At 44.8% G+C, this 13,462-nt stretch overlaps 1 protein-coding gene across 4 annotated transcripts in view; it reads right to left on the bottom strand.

The window, feature by feature from the left end:
* NSMCE2 (NSE2 (MMS21) homolog, SMC5-SMC6 complex SUMO ligase) overlaps window positions 1-13,462 on the bottom strand; it is a 583,410-nt gene that overhangs the window by 390,977 nt on the left and 178,971 nt on the right. The window lies entirely within an intron of this gene.

The raw sequence follows: 13,462 nt of genomic DNA, 5'->3' as shown, positions 1-13,462 counted from the left end.
AAATAATCTCACGATAGCAGTTTTCAATAGGTCACATATTTTTGTTTAATTTTGGGCATCCTCTATTCATTTCAGGGGTCCACAAATGAAATTAAATGTGTCTCATTTGTTGCATTTTTCCTATTTATTTCAAACAAATGCACATCCCTAATGGATATCAATTTAACTAAATCTTACACGAGTACAGATTTTTAAACCAGAACACCAGACTAAGAGCCATCAAAACGTAGTCACACAGGTAAAAACTGTATTATGATAACCAGAGCTATTCTAACTTAGATAATAATGTAAACCTGGACAGAAAAGATTTAAGTATTTGTAATATATACAAAATAAAGCATACATCTGGCAAAATAAATAACTTAGTTGACAAGAGAGTTAAATGACAACTCAGGAAGGTTGGATAATGCCACAAAACCCTCCATGATCAGCTGTAAAGCATTTTTTTTCATGTGTTTTCCTTTTACCATGTTCATTCAATGTTCGAATGGGCCTATGCAACAGACAGGGGTACACCATTTTACACATAAACATAAGGAGATGACAACTATACTTCCATGTGTTGCAACATGTTAGCAAAGCTAAGAAAAGGAATTGTCCAATGTCATTCTGATTGGCATACAAGATGGATGCAATCTAGCTCTGTTCCTCCAAAGGTTTGCAATATGAACAATCTGTTATTTAAAACAAAAAAACAATGCTGTATATTTCAGTCAATAGTACTATTGTATAACCTGGAAGTAGATGAAAATGAGAATCAATCACAAAAATAAGGATTCAGCTATGCAAAAGAGAAACTCAATGAAAAAAGGTCAGTCGCGGCACAGATCGCTGTAAGGCTGCACTTTGATCATGCATCGTTTTAGCAGACGCTGTTACCAGTAGATAGACTGACCGTATTCAGCCACTCAAATTATTCTGACAGTTGTCACCGCCTGGAGTTCCCTGAAGGAGTCGTCACACACTCTGAAACACTGCCGTGTCTGGAGGATGTACTTCAGGATTGAACATACTATCTGTTACTGGTGGATTAAGATAAGTGCACGCATTAGCTGATTTACTTTACACAGTGCGTGCACTTGCGATACAGTCCCGTTAGGAGAATATCACACGTCTTATGCAACCTATGATTAGACAAGCCCAGTGCTTCACGGGCTTGACTATATAAGCCAGAAAGTATACTGTGGCAATATATGACGGTTGCTAGACATCTTTTTTCATTGAGTTCCTCTTTTGCATAGCTGAATCCTTATTTTTGTATATTTCAGTCAGGCACATAGGGAAATACCTAGTGAGCATGATCTGCCAGGAGAAATTTATTTCTGAAAGATTTCTTCAAAGAATATGCCCAAAAGTGGAAAGAAAAGTAGAAATAAATACCTAACACAGATGTACTCAGCTAAATCTCACAGTAGTTTACAAAGCCAAAGGATTTCCCAGAATTGACTGTACCAGTGCTGTAATCTGATTGCACACACCTTTCTCAATCCATGGCTGGTGAGCTGTTTTGAAAGCAGATTGTTTTGTTTCACCTGAACTGCTGTCTTATTCCAAAAACAGATGAAGTCAACAGACTGCTTTTGAAATATTGTAACCCCTTAGTTTACATTGACCATTCTTCTGTTTCACAATTTTTCAATTTCAATTTAGATCATCATGGCACATTCTGGGAGGTTCATCAGAATAGTGATGAGGAAAAATGATGCAGCTATTTCAACACTCCAGCTTACCTAGAGGGGCCACTAAAATTCCTTGGACATTTTTCACTAACATATTAATCATACAGCAGTACCAAGGAGAACATCCAGAGATGACCATTTATGGTCCACTATAATTATCTTTTGTATGTCAGCCAGATAGCTAATTCGACATAGAAGTCAGCTCAGGAAAGTAATTTACTTACAAAAGCTATCTGGATGTATAAATATCAGATATACAGAAACATGGAATGTGATAGATCAGGACTGTAAGACCCATCTAGTTTTCCCATTCCTGATGCAATACAGCAGAATCCAATAACTGGTTTTCCATTGATTCTTCGCAACTAAGGATCTTCTGTCTTTCTCTTTATCCGATGTTTTCCAGAATTCTTTTACTAATTTTTCTTACATGGGGAGGCCGTTTCATGAATTTACTACCCCTTCTGTGTAGAAATATTTTATATTATTAATCCAGAGTCTATATCTTTGGACCTCATATCATTATCTCTTGTTCTAGAACTTTCTTTTCACTGTGCATTATTTATACCTTTTGATGTTTGTGAATCTCTCTGTTATATTCTCCACCTTTCCCTTTCGTTGGCTACAACAGTCAGAAAGCCAACTGACTTCTGGTCAGCATGGGGCCAAGGTACCATCTGATTATTCCTTGTCCACGTGCATCAGGAGCTCCTGATACAGCAGTTCAGAGGTGAGTGAGTATGGAAAACCTGACTTGGACACAGTCAAATTTTTCTATTACAATGGAATAGTCCTATGATTTCATTTCATACTAACTGACAAATGACCTGCTTGACTAATATTTCTATTTTTATATTCACATGGAGTTGCTCAATAAATAACCCAGAAAGTCATTAGATCATGTGACTCAGTGGTAACCCAAAGAGAAAATTGGATGAGTGTTTGGAGGTCAACAGATTGATGGGTATGATGATATTAGGCTAGCAAAATTTGTAGCTCAGGAGGAAACCTGTAGTTAAGAAGTTCTGGATTCCACTCACTACCATTCTATTCAGCTGCTACAGAACAGAGGCCTACTTCTTCCTTAGGTCTTCCTGTTTTATGCTATTCTTTCCTTGTTTATGCTGCATGTGGCGGCCGCGAGAGGGCCAGCAGTCGGGTCCACTTACCCCCGTTTCCTCCAGTGCCTTGTTCCACCTCTCTTGCGGACATGGGTAGCCGCCTCCGTGCTCGGGCTGCTCCCGTTGCTCCCAGCTCCTCTGCGAATGTTCCAGCTCTGCAGCAGGCCTCCCCGCATGGTCCGCAGGGAGACGCTGCCATCTCGCGCCAAGCCTCTCCCTGCGTGCACAACCAGGCTACCTTTAAAGGGGCTGCGGCAGGAAACCACCCCGCAGCCCTGGATGATGATGTCACTGGGTCCCGGTATATAAGGAAGGGCCCAGCCAGTGTTTCCCTGCCTTTGCAATAGGTCTCCATGCTAGTCGTGTGCTTAGTTGCTTGTTCCTGCGTTCCTGGTTCCCGGTTTGTTCCTGTTTCGTCTGTGTTCCTGATTCCTGATCCTGTCTTGCTCCTGGTACTTGTTCCTGCTCCTGAATCCCGCGTCTTTCTTGTTTGTCTACACTTTTGATTGATACCTGGCTTGACCTCTGCTTCGTTTGACTACGTTCCTGCTTGACTCCTGGACTGACCTTTGCCTTGCCTGACCATCCTCTGCTTGACTCCGGTTGACCCGTGTTCATTTGCCACATCTCCTTGCCTGCCGCCTGCCCAGATCCCAGTCTGCTGTACCACGCCTCTGCTGAATCTACTCTGGACTTGGCCTTTCAGGCTCCAGCCAGTTCTTACTTGGGCACCACCTGTCTGCTCTGAGTTTCATTTGGTGCTCGGGCCTCCTAGATTCAGCCTTGTCTGGACTTGTTCTCCGTTCTCAATCACTGCTGCTGGCCCCTGGCTGATTCACTCATCGCCTCCGGGAAGACCTCGGATGGAGGCCCACCTAAGACCAGCCGGCCCCGGTACCCAAGGGTTCAACCTGCGGGGAAGAGGGTTGGTATTGGCAAAGCTCCAGCCGGCCTCCGTCAATCAGCCAGCTCCGCCTACCAACGGTGGGGACACATATGTTCTGCCCTGCGGGTAGCTTCAACCCCACCTCGGTCCAAGGGTCCACCTCCAGCACAACAGGTTGCCAAGGCCATGGACTCTGTGGAGGCATCCGCCCTCCAGGCCATTCCAGGTCTGGCTTCCAAGGTGCAAGAGCAACAGCGGTTCCTCGAGGCATTGGCCTCCTCCATCGAGCGTCTCCACGCCCGGCTCAATGCCCAAACGGGTCTTCCTGTTCCGGCGCCACCTCCCACCAGCCATCAGCCATCACCCTCGTCTCTAGGGCTCTGTTGGCCCTACCCGCTCCACCACGCTTCAATGGGGACTCCAAGCTCTGCAGAGAGTTCATTAACCAATGCTACATGCAATTTGCTCTGCAGCCTTCCATCTTCCAAGATGAACTCACGAAGGTTACCTTCATCCTGTCTTGACTCGAGGGTAAGGCGTTGGCATGGGCCTCCCCGCTGTGGGAGCGCTCTGACTCGCTCTTACAAGAGCTGTTGCGCTTTGTGGCTGTCTTCCGTCAGACCTTTCATGGTCCTGGATGGCAGGCTGTGGCAAGCACCAACCTTCTCCACCTACAGCAAGGTCAATGAGCTCTATACGATTACATCATTGAATTCCGAACTCTTGCTACAGAATTGTCTTGGCAAGAAGAATGCCTAAGAGCTATCCCAGTTCAAAGATGAGCTAGCGGCCCGCGAGCTACCGTCCTCCCCTTGAGGACCTCATTGACTTGGTAGGCCGCATCGACTATCGCCTCCAAGAGCGCCACCGCGAGGCTCAGACGACCCATCACGGAGCTCACCTCCTACCATGGGTTCCGCCTCCTGTGGAGCTCCATCTCTTTCGAAAGCGGAAGAGCCCATGCAGTTAGGTCGCGGACACTTGTCCCCGGAGGAGAGCCTCCAGCGGAGGCAGTCGGGCCTATGCCTTTACTGTGGAGCTCCCGGTCACCTTCTCCAGTCTTGTCCAGTCCGTCCGGGGAACTTCTGGGCCTAAGTTCAGTGGGGGTCCTGAACTTGGGCGCTACTTCACCGGCCCCTCAACTCTCGTTACCAGTTACATTAACCTGGGACTCCCATTCCTTCCCTGTCCTTGTTTTGATAGATTCCAGAGCAGGAGGGAACTTCATTCTCAAGGACTTAGTTCAACTCCTGGGTATATCTACCTGTCCCTTGGAACCTTCTCTCTGCATTGCATCCATCTACGGTGAGCTGTTGCTCGGCCAAATCTCCCTGGTGACTGAGCCAGTTCATCTTCTCACCGGTGCTCTCCACGAAGAGGAGGTGGAACTCCTCTTCTTGGAAAAAGCAATTCACCCGGTGGTTCTAGGATTACCTTGGCTCCAGCATCACTCCCCTCAGTTTGATTGGAGAGCCCCTTCAGCTCTCCGAGTGGAGCCCAGCTTGTCATCTGACCTGTTTGAAAAAGGTGAAACCATCACCTGCAGTTCCTCTGGCGACCACTACTCCTGGCATTCCAGCTCCGTATGCAGACTTCGAAGATGTCTTCTCGAAGCAAAAGGCTGACATCCTACCACCTCTCCATAACTTCGACTGTCCTATCGAACGTTTGCCTGGTACTACACCCCCTCGAGGCCGGATCTATCCCTTATCGCAGCCTGAGACCCGTACCATGTCAGAATGTATTTGAGAGAATCTGGCTAAAGGGTTCATCCGACCCTCAACGTCTCCTGCTGGTGCAGGCTCTTTCTTTGTCATGAAGAAGGATGTGTTCTTCAGGCCGTGCAATGATTATCGCGGCCTGAACACTATAACTCGTAAGGACAAGTACCCATTGCCCTTCATCAGTGAGTTGTTCGACCGCCTGCAAGGGGCGTCCATTTTTACGAGGCTGGACTTACGAGGGGCCTATAACCTGGGACGCATATGCCCTGAGGACATCTGGAAAATGGCTATTAATACCAGAGATGGACATTACGAATACCTGGTAATGCCCTTCGGCATTTGTAATGCCTCTGCTGTATTCCAGCGTGTGATCAATGAAATCTTCTGAGACCTCCTGAACGTCAAAGTTGTTGCATACCTAAACGACATCCTTATTTTCTCCAAGGACTTATCCATGCTGATGTTCGCACGGTCCTCCGACTTCATGAGACCCATCTATTTGCTAAATCGGACAAGTGTCTCTTCGAGCAATCCAGCTTACCCTTTTTGGGGTACATTATTTCACAGTGAAGATTCTCCATTGATCCGAATAAGCTCAAGGGAATAAAGAATGGCCTCAGCCAGTGGGCCTTCGGGCACTCCAGTGATTTCTAGGATTTACAAATTATCACCATTTCATCGCTAATTACTCCACACTGGCAGCGCCCCTCACGGCCATGACCCGTAAAGGCAGAGATACCCAGAACTGGTCTCCCGAGGCCCTCGCCACCTTCCAACGACTCAAAGATGCCTTCCTCGCTAGTCCCTGTCTGCAACAACCGGATTCGAATCGCCCCTTCATAGTTGAAGTGGATGCCTTTGCTATAGGGGCTGGGGCAGTTCTAAGCCAGCACTCAACGCAGGGAACTTTAACCCCCTGTTGCTTTTTCTCCCACAAGTTCTCCCCCGCAGAGCAGAACTATAGTATTGGAGATAGGGAGCTACTTGCGGTCAAGCTTGCTCTGGAAGAATGGTGCCCTTGGTTAGAGCATGCCAAACATAAGTTCACGATCTTTACAGACCATAAAAATCTTGAACACCTGAGCCATGACCAGCATCTTAATGCTCGCCAGGCCCACCGGGTATTATTCTTTTCCAGGTTTAATTTTGAACTCCGATACCGCCCCACAGAGAAGAATCTCCGGGTGGAGGCCCTATATCACTCTGTCGAACCTGAAGACGTCCCTGAAGAACTTAGTCACATCAGTTACCTTCCCTGTCCCAGCCGGGAAAACTGTAGTTCCTCTCTGGCTCCGAGAGAGAGTCCTTCGTTGGGCACATGATTCAAAGTTCGCTGGTCACCCAGGATGTGCACAGACACTCTCTCTCCTCTAGAGATTCTAATGGTGGCCTACCATGGTCGCAGATACCCGAGCCTACTTTGATTCCTGCAATACTTGTGCCCAGCAGAAACCACCTGTGGGTCGACCTTGGGGCCTTCTCCAACTTCTTCCTGCTCCGGAGGAGCCGTGGACGCATCTTTCCACGGACTTCGTCGTGGATTTACCTCCATCTAAGGGAAACACAGTCATTTGGGTTCTTATTGATAGATGGCCTATTTTGTTCCACTGCCTGGCCTTCCTTCAGCTCCAGAATTAGCATGCCTCTTCTTCCTCCACATGTTCCGCCTGCATGGCCTACCTCTGGATATAACTTCGGACAGAGGTCCCCAGTTTGTTACTCTCTACTGGCGTGCCTACATCAATGATCAGCAGGATAATTGGGCGGAATTACTTCCATGGGCGGAGTTTTCCACAACACCCACATTGCCGTGGCTACTGCAGTATCTCCGTTCACCATTGTGTATGGCAGGCATCCCCTGCATCCGCTACCTATCCCATTGACTGAGCTCTCGCCAGTCGCTCAGGCCACCGCTGATGCCCTCAAGGCATTTTGGGTCCAAACAAATCAGTGTTTGCATCAGGCTGTGGCTCGAGCCAAGAAGTTTACAGATGCTCATCGACATCCTGCTCAAGAATTTCAACCAGGCCAGAAGGCCTTCCCAGAGATTTTCTCCAAGGTATACTGGAACTTTTCTGGTTACCCGTTGAATTGGACCAGTTACTTATCAGCTCCGTTTACCACCAACCCTTGGTATACCTAATACCTTCCACATGTCCTTATTGAAGCCTGGGGTCCTTTCCTGGCCTTCCTATAAGACACCGGAGCCATCTCATGTGGTTGCTGAATCTGATACCACTTATAAAGTTCAAGAGGTCCTCAACATCCGCCATAGGGGCCACCGGTGGGAGTACCTCCTTTCTTGGGAGAGGTATGGCCCAGAAGAAAATTCTTGGGAGCCTGCGCAACATCCTGGATAAAAGGCTTCTCCTTCACTTTCATTTTGCCCATCCGGGCAAACCCAGACCTCAAAGACGAGGGCGTAAGGGAGGGTAATGTTGCATGTGCCGGCCGCGGCAGGCCCGCAGTCGGGCCCACTTACCCCCATTTGCCTGCTCCAGTGCCTGCTTCCACCTCTCTTGTAGCCGTGGGTAGTCGCCTCCGTGTTCGGGCTGCTCCCGATGCTCCCATTTCCTTCGCAGATGTTCCAGCTCTGCAGCGGGCCTCCCCGCGTGGTCCGTGGGGAGATGACGTGGTCTCGCGCAAAAACCTCTCCCTAGGCGCACACCAGGCTACCTTTAAAAGGGCCGTGGCGGGAAACCACCCCGCGCCCCAGATGACGACGTCACTGGGTACTGGTATACAAGGCCGGGCCCAGCCAGTGTTTCCCTGCCTTGGCAACAGGCCTCCATGCTAGTCGTGTGCTTAGTTGCTTGTTCCTGCATTCCTGGTTTGTTCCTGCTTCGTATGTGTTCCTGATTCCTGATCCTGTCTTCCTTGTTTGTCTACGCTTCTGATTGATACCTGGATTGACTTCTGCTTCATCTGACTACGCTTCTGATTGATACCTGGCTTGACCTCTGCTTCGTTTGACTACGTTCCTGCTTGACTCCTGGACTGACCTTTGCCTTGCCTGACCATCCTCTGCTTGATTCCGGTTGACCCATGTTCATTTGCCACATCTCCTTGCCTGCTGCCTGCCCAGACCCCAGTCTGTTCTACCACGCCTCTGCTGAATCTACTCTGGACTTGGCCTTTCAGAGTCAGTTTCCTTTGGCGCCCGGGCCTCCTAGACTCAGCCTCGTCTGGACTTGTTCTCCATTCTCAGTCACTGCTGCTGGCCCCTGGCTGATTCACTCATTGCCTCCAGGAAGACCTCGGACGGAGGCCCACCTAAGACCAGCTGGCCCCGGTACCCAAAGGCTCAACCTGCGGGGAACGAGGGTTGGTACTGGCGAAGCTCCAGCCGGCCTCCGTCAATCAGCCAGCACCGCCTACCAATGGTGGGGACCCATAGGGCCTGTAGCGTCAACCCCACCTCAGTCCAAGGGTCCACCTCCAGCGCAACAGTTTAGGTTTCATGATACTTGGATCCTGAACTTTCTATGAGGCTTCAAATAAAATCCTTAGTAAAATCGTTCTATGCTAAATTGAGATTAAAGCCCCTGCTTTCTGCTCACAATTTAAGGACTATCTTACAGGCTCTGGTGCTAATCAGATTACATTATTGTAATTCCCTGCTCATAGCTCTTCCAGCTAATTCTTTGAGTGCACTTCAAATGGTACAAAATTCAGCCGCCAGAATTTTAACTAGCCTTGCTCCTCGTGATCACATCTATTCATTCATTGCACTGACTTCCTGCATTATGATGAATCAAGTGCAGAGATTCAGTAAGTTTCATCTACATTTACAAAGTAACTGAGATAGAGATCAAAATATTTGTGGTTTCAAATGTCAATTCCGCAATAATTAAGGATCAGCTTGTATCTTCTAGAAGACTGAAGATGACAGAAAACAATACCCATTAGCTGAATTTACGGATTTTAAATTTTCCTCAAATTGTTGGGGAAATTTCTTACACCACCCTTAAGCGTATCCTAATTGAAGCCCTTGCTTTTCCTGAGGACAAAATGCTGTCTGTTAATTCATTACGAAGGAAAATTGTTGAAGAGGGAAGTGGATAGTTTCATAGAACTTCAATGCATTACTGATTTGTAATGCTTTGTATTGGTTTTAATCATGAACATACCACCTCCTACCTTCATTAGTTTTTTGAAATATTTTTTGTGAATTGCAAGGTGCTTTAAAAACATATCATGGATATTCTTTAATGGCAGTGATCAGTTAGAGTCCCACTTTATTTGTTTGTAACACCAACTGTGTGTCTAAAAATTCACTAACCACACTGATAACACCGACTGTCTCTAAAAGTCTATAATCCACCCGACAAGGCCTTGTTTCTGACCCAATAGGGTGTTTCTTCAGAGGAAATCAACAAATATTATAATGTCGGATTTACTTATCTTGAGCTTAATATTCTTCAAGATGTTCATGCCTCTCCAAAGGCTATGGTGTACTCGGATGTAAAGCAAGTGTAAAGGAACCTCCTTCCCTCACTGCGAGTATTCATTCAACAAGTTAACACGAGCTGAAACGCTTCACTTTTATGCCATGGTAGAACCGGTTGGACGCTCTCTGTCAACGCTCAATGCTGTCGCGGGCTTAGAGGGATGTAAACTCCATATCCTTATATTCAAAGACTGACCTATCATTATTCAGGCGTATAGTGAACGTGATGACGTAAAAAGCTTAAATCAATGTAATCCAGTCCAGTTCTTCATTAAGCCCCGAAGGAGCCTGCGATTTCAAAGTGAATATCCAAAATGCCTCGCGGCGATTTAATAGCTGAATTCGATCGCCACCCCTAGGTGACTCTTGTATTTGATCGATGATAGTCCACTTTAACTCTGAAAACGTATGTTTAAACTGTAAACAGTGGGCTACTATTGGAGCTTTGACTGTTTCTGTATTTATACGAGACTTATGTTCGTTTAACCTAAGTCTTATACAGTGTATAGTTCTGCCTATGTACACTAAGGAACACGGGCATACAATGGCATACACAACATGGGAGGATTCACAGCTGGTTGACCATTTTCTGTATACTTTGTAATGAGTAGTAGGATGTTCCCAAACTCGTCCCTCTATGAAACTAATGAAGGTAGGAGGTGGTATGTTCATGATTAAAACCGATGCAAAGCATTACAAATCAGTAATGCATTGAAGTTCTATGAAACTATCCACTTCCCTCTTCAACAATTTTCCTTCGTAATGAACGTTCAACTAAAAATAGAAACAAGAGGATTTTTCAGTCTCTGTTTAATATTCTTAAAGGTACAATTGTAAATTCCATATGGGACACTTTCTATTTGAGTGGTAATTTTCGAGTTTATACATTAAGTGCACCCTTAAATCTTTGATGCTTAGTATCTTGGTCTGTTAATTCATGGCATTTTTTGAATAAAAGGGCTTCAAAGGTGGGGAATACTTCGGGGCTGCCTATCTCTCACAAGTTAACAAATTTTCTAGAAAATTCAAATTTAGAAGTATTAGATAGGAAAACTTTACTGGTTTCATTTATTTCTACTAAAGATGTGAATGACGTTATGAGAAATTTCTTCAGAAAGTTTCCAGTTACCTTTTATGACCAAGTTACAAGAATTTATCCTGATTTATCGCCAATTACACAGAGTAAGAGAAGAGAATTTTTGGTTTTTAGACAAGAGGTTATTTCCTTGGGTTTTATTTTTACCCTAAGATATCCTTGTAGATGCCTCCTAAAAAGAGGTGATGAGACCTTTGTTTTCACACAACCAGAGCAAATACAGCAATGTATATTGGCCCGTAAGCCATCCACCTCTTCTCTGGTAGCTAGTTAGGATGAGAGCAATTGTAAAAGATTCCGGTAATGAATCTATGTAATGCTTTTCTTTTTCTTTGATGATGAATTTCTTGGTATAATCTCCTATATTTCTTTTGCCCCCTTTTAAGATTTAATTTTTCCTGTTTTATAACATAACACAAATTGGATAAGAAATGTAAAGCATTTATTACTTTCATTTTGTTAACAATGGATATATCTGATTGTGAAGAGTCTACAAATCTTTTCAGTTTGTAAAATTTAAAATGATAAAGAAATACAAAAAAAGAAACTGTACTAGGAAAGCAAAGTTGCTTACCTGTAATGGGGATTCTTCATAGACAGGACAAATCAACTACACAAGTAGGTGCTGTCATCTAATGGCACCGGCTTAGACATGCTCTCAGAGCTCAGAAAAAAAACAACTTTCTGAATATGCAGAGGAGTTCCTGCACACCAGCCCTGCCCTCTTCAGTCCCTTCACTACTTATGCTCGAACTCTTTAAGGAAGTGGGTGGGATTATGTGGCTACTTTGTCCTGCTATCCAACAGAGAACCCTTATTAGAGGTAAGCAACTTTGTTTTTCCATAGACAAGCAGGACGAAATCCAGCCAAACAAATGGGGTACCCAAGTAAAGAATCGCTAAAAATTTGATATGTTGAATAATAAACATATAAATATGTAAGTGACACAGAGAATAATGGATGGTGAGAGAGTTGAAGTATTTTAATAGATTTCTGAGAATTGCCTTGCCAAAAAACTGTCTGTTAAAGATTCTTGTTTGAGACAACTATTTTTGACAAAGGTGTGAATTGAGGTTCATGTTGCTACTTTACAGATATCCTTTACTTAGAGTGATTGTAGAAACACCACAGAAGCTGCTGAAGGTTGAAAATGATTAGCTCTAATCTTTTTCAGTTCTACCCCAACTGATTTACAATTTGACAACCAAGAAAATAGGATTTGCTTCTCTACTTGTTTATTTGGATCATAAGACTTATTTATTTATTATTTTTATATATCAACATTCGATCTGAGATATCACATTGGTTTACATTCAGGTACTGTAGCTATTTCCCTATCCCCAGAGATGAATAAGAGATGAATATCCCCAGAGATGAATATCCCCAGAGATGAATAAGAGATGAATATCCCCAGAGATGAATAAGAGATTAATAAATGAGACGTTTTCCTGAGTTTCACCCAAAGGAGTTATCCTCAGCATTCCTAACCCCTGCCAGTCCAATAAAGAGAAGTTGCTTACCTGTAACAGGTGTTCTCCTAGGACAGCAAGATGTTAGCCCTCATATGTGGGTGACATAATCCGATGGAGCCCAGCATGCCACTATCCACGTGGGGTCTCTGTTCAGTCTCTTAAGTTGATCACAAAAAATAAAAAAACAAACTAGGAGAATCCAACTCTGCAGGGTGGCGGGCATGTTTCCTGAGGACTAACATCCTGCTCTCCTAGGAGAACACCTGTTATAGGTAAGCAACTTCACTTTCTCCTAGGACAAGCAGGATGACAGTCCTCACATGTGGGTGAATCTCTAGCTACAGGCTGAATCTGAGACCAAGGAGACCAACAGGCACCAAACTAGGTGCCAACGGTACAACAAGAGAAGTGCTGTTGATAACGTCAAGAACAGCCTGAATCCAAAATAAGGTCAGAAGAACATGCCATACTAGGTCAGACCAAGAGTCCATTAAGCCCAGCATCCTGTTTCTAACAGTGGCCAATCCAGGCCATAAGAACCTGGCAAGTACCCAAAAACTAAGTCTATTCCATGTTACAGTTGCTAGTAATAGCAGTGGCTATTTTCTAAGTCAACTTAATTAATTACAGGTAATGGACTTCTCCTCCAAGAACTTATCCAATCCTTTTAAAACACAGCTACACCAACTGCACTAACCACATTCTCTGGCAACAAATTCCAGAGTTTAATTGTGCGTTGAGTGAAAAAGAACTTTCTCCGATTAGTTTTAAATGTGCCACATGCTAACTTCATGGAGTGCCCCCTAGTCTTTCTATTATCCAAAAGAGTAAATAAACGATTCACATCTACCCTTTCTATTTATTTATTTATTTATTTAAAGGCTTTTATATACCGGAGTTCATGCACTAGTGCATACCACTTCGGTTTACACGGAACAAGGAACAGAAAATTACATCAAACAGATTGAACAATTAAACAAATATACAATTACATCCAACAATTGGGTATAAATAACATGGCTAACTTAGTAGG

This window comes from Rhinatrema bivittatum, chromosome 2 (assembly GCF_901001135.1).
Source record: "Rhinatrema bivittatum chromosome 2, aRhiBiv1.1, whole genome shotgun sequence".
Lineage (NCBI taxonomy): Eukaryota > Metazoa > Chordata > Amphibia > Gymnophiona > Rhinatrematidae > Rhinatrema > Rhinatrema bivittatum.
The sequence above is the reverse complement of the archived record's forward strand: the minus strand, read 5'-3'. Positions and strand labels throughout refer to the sequence as shown.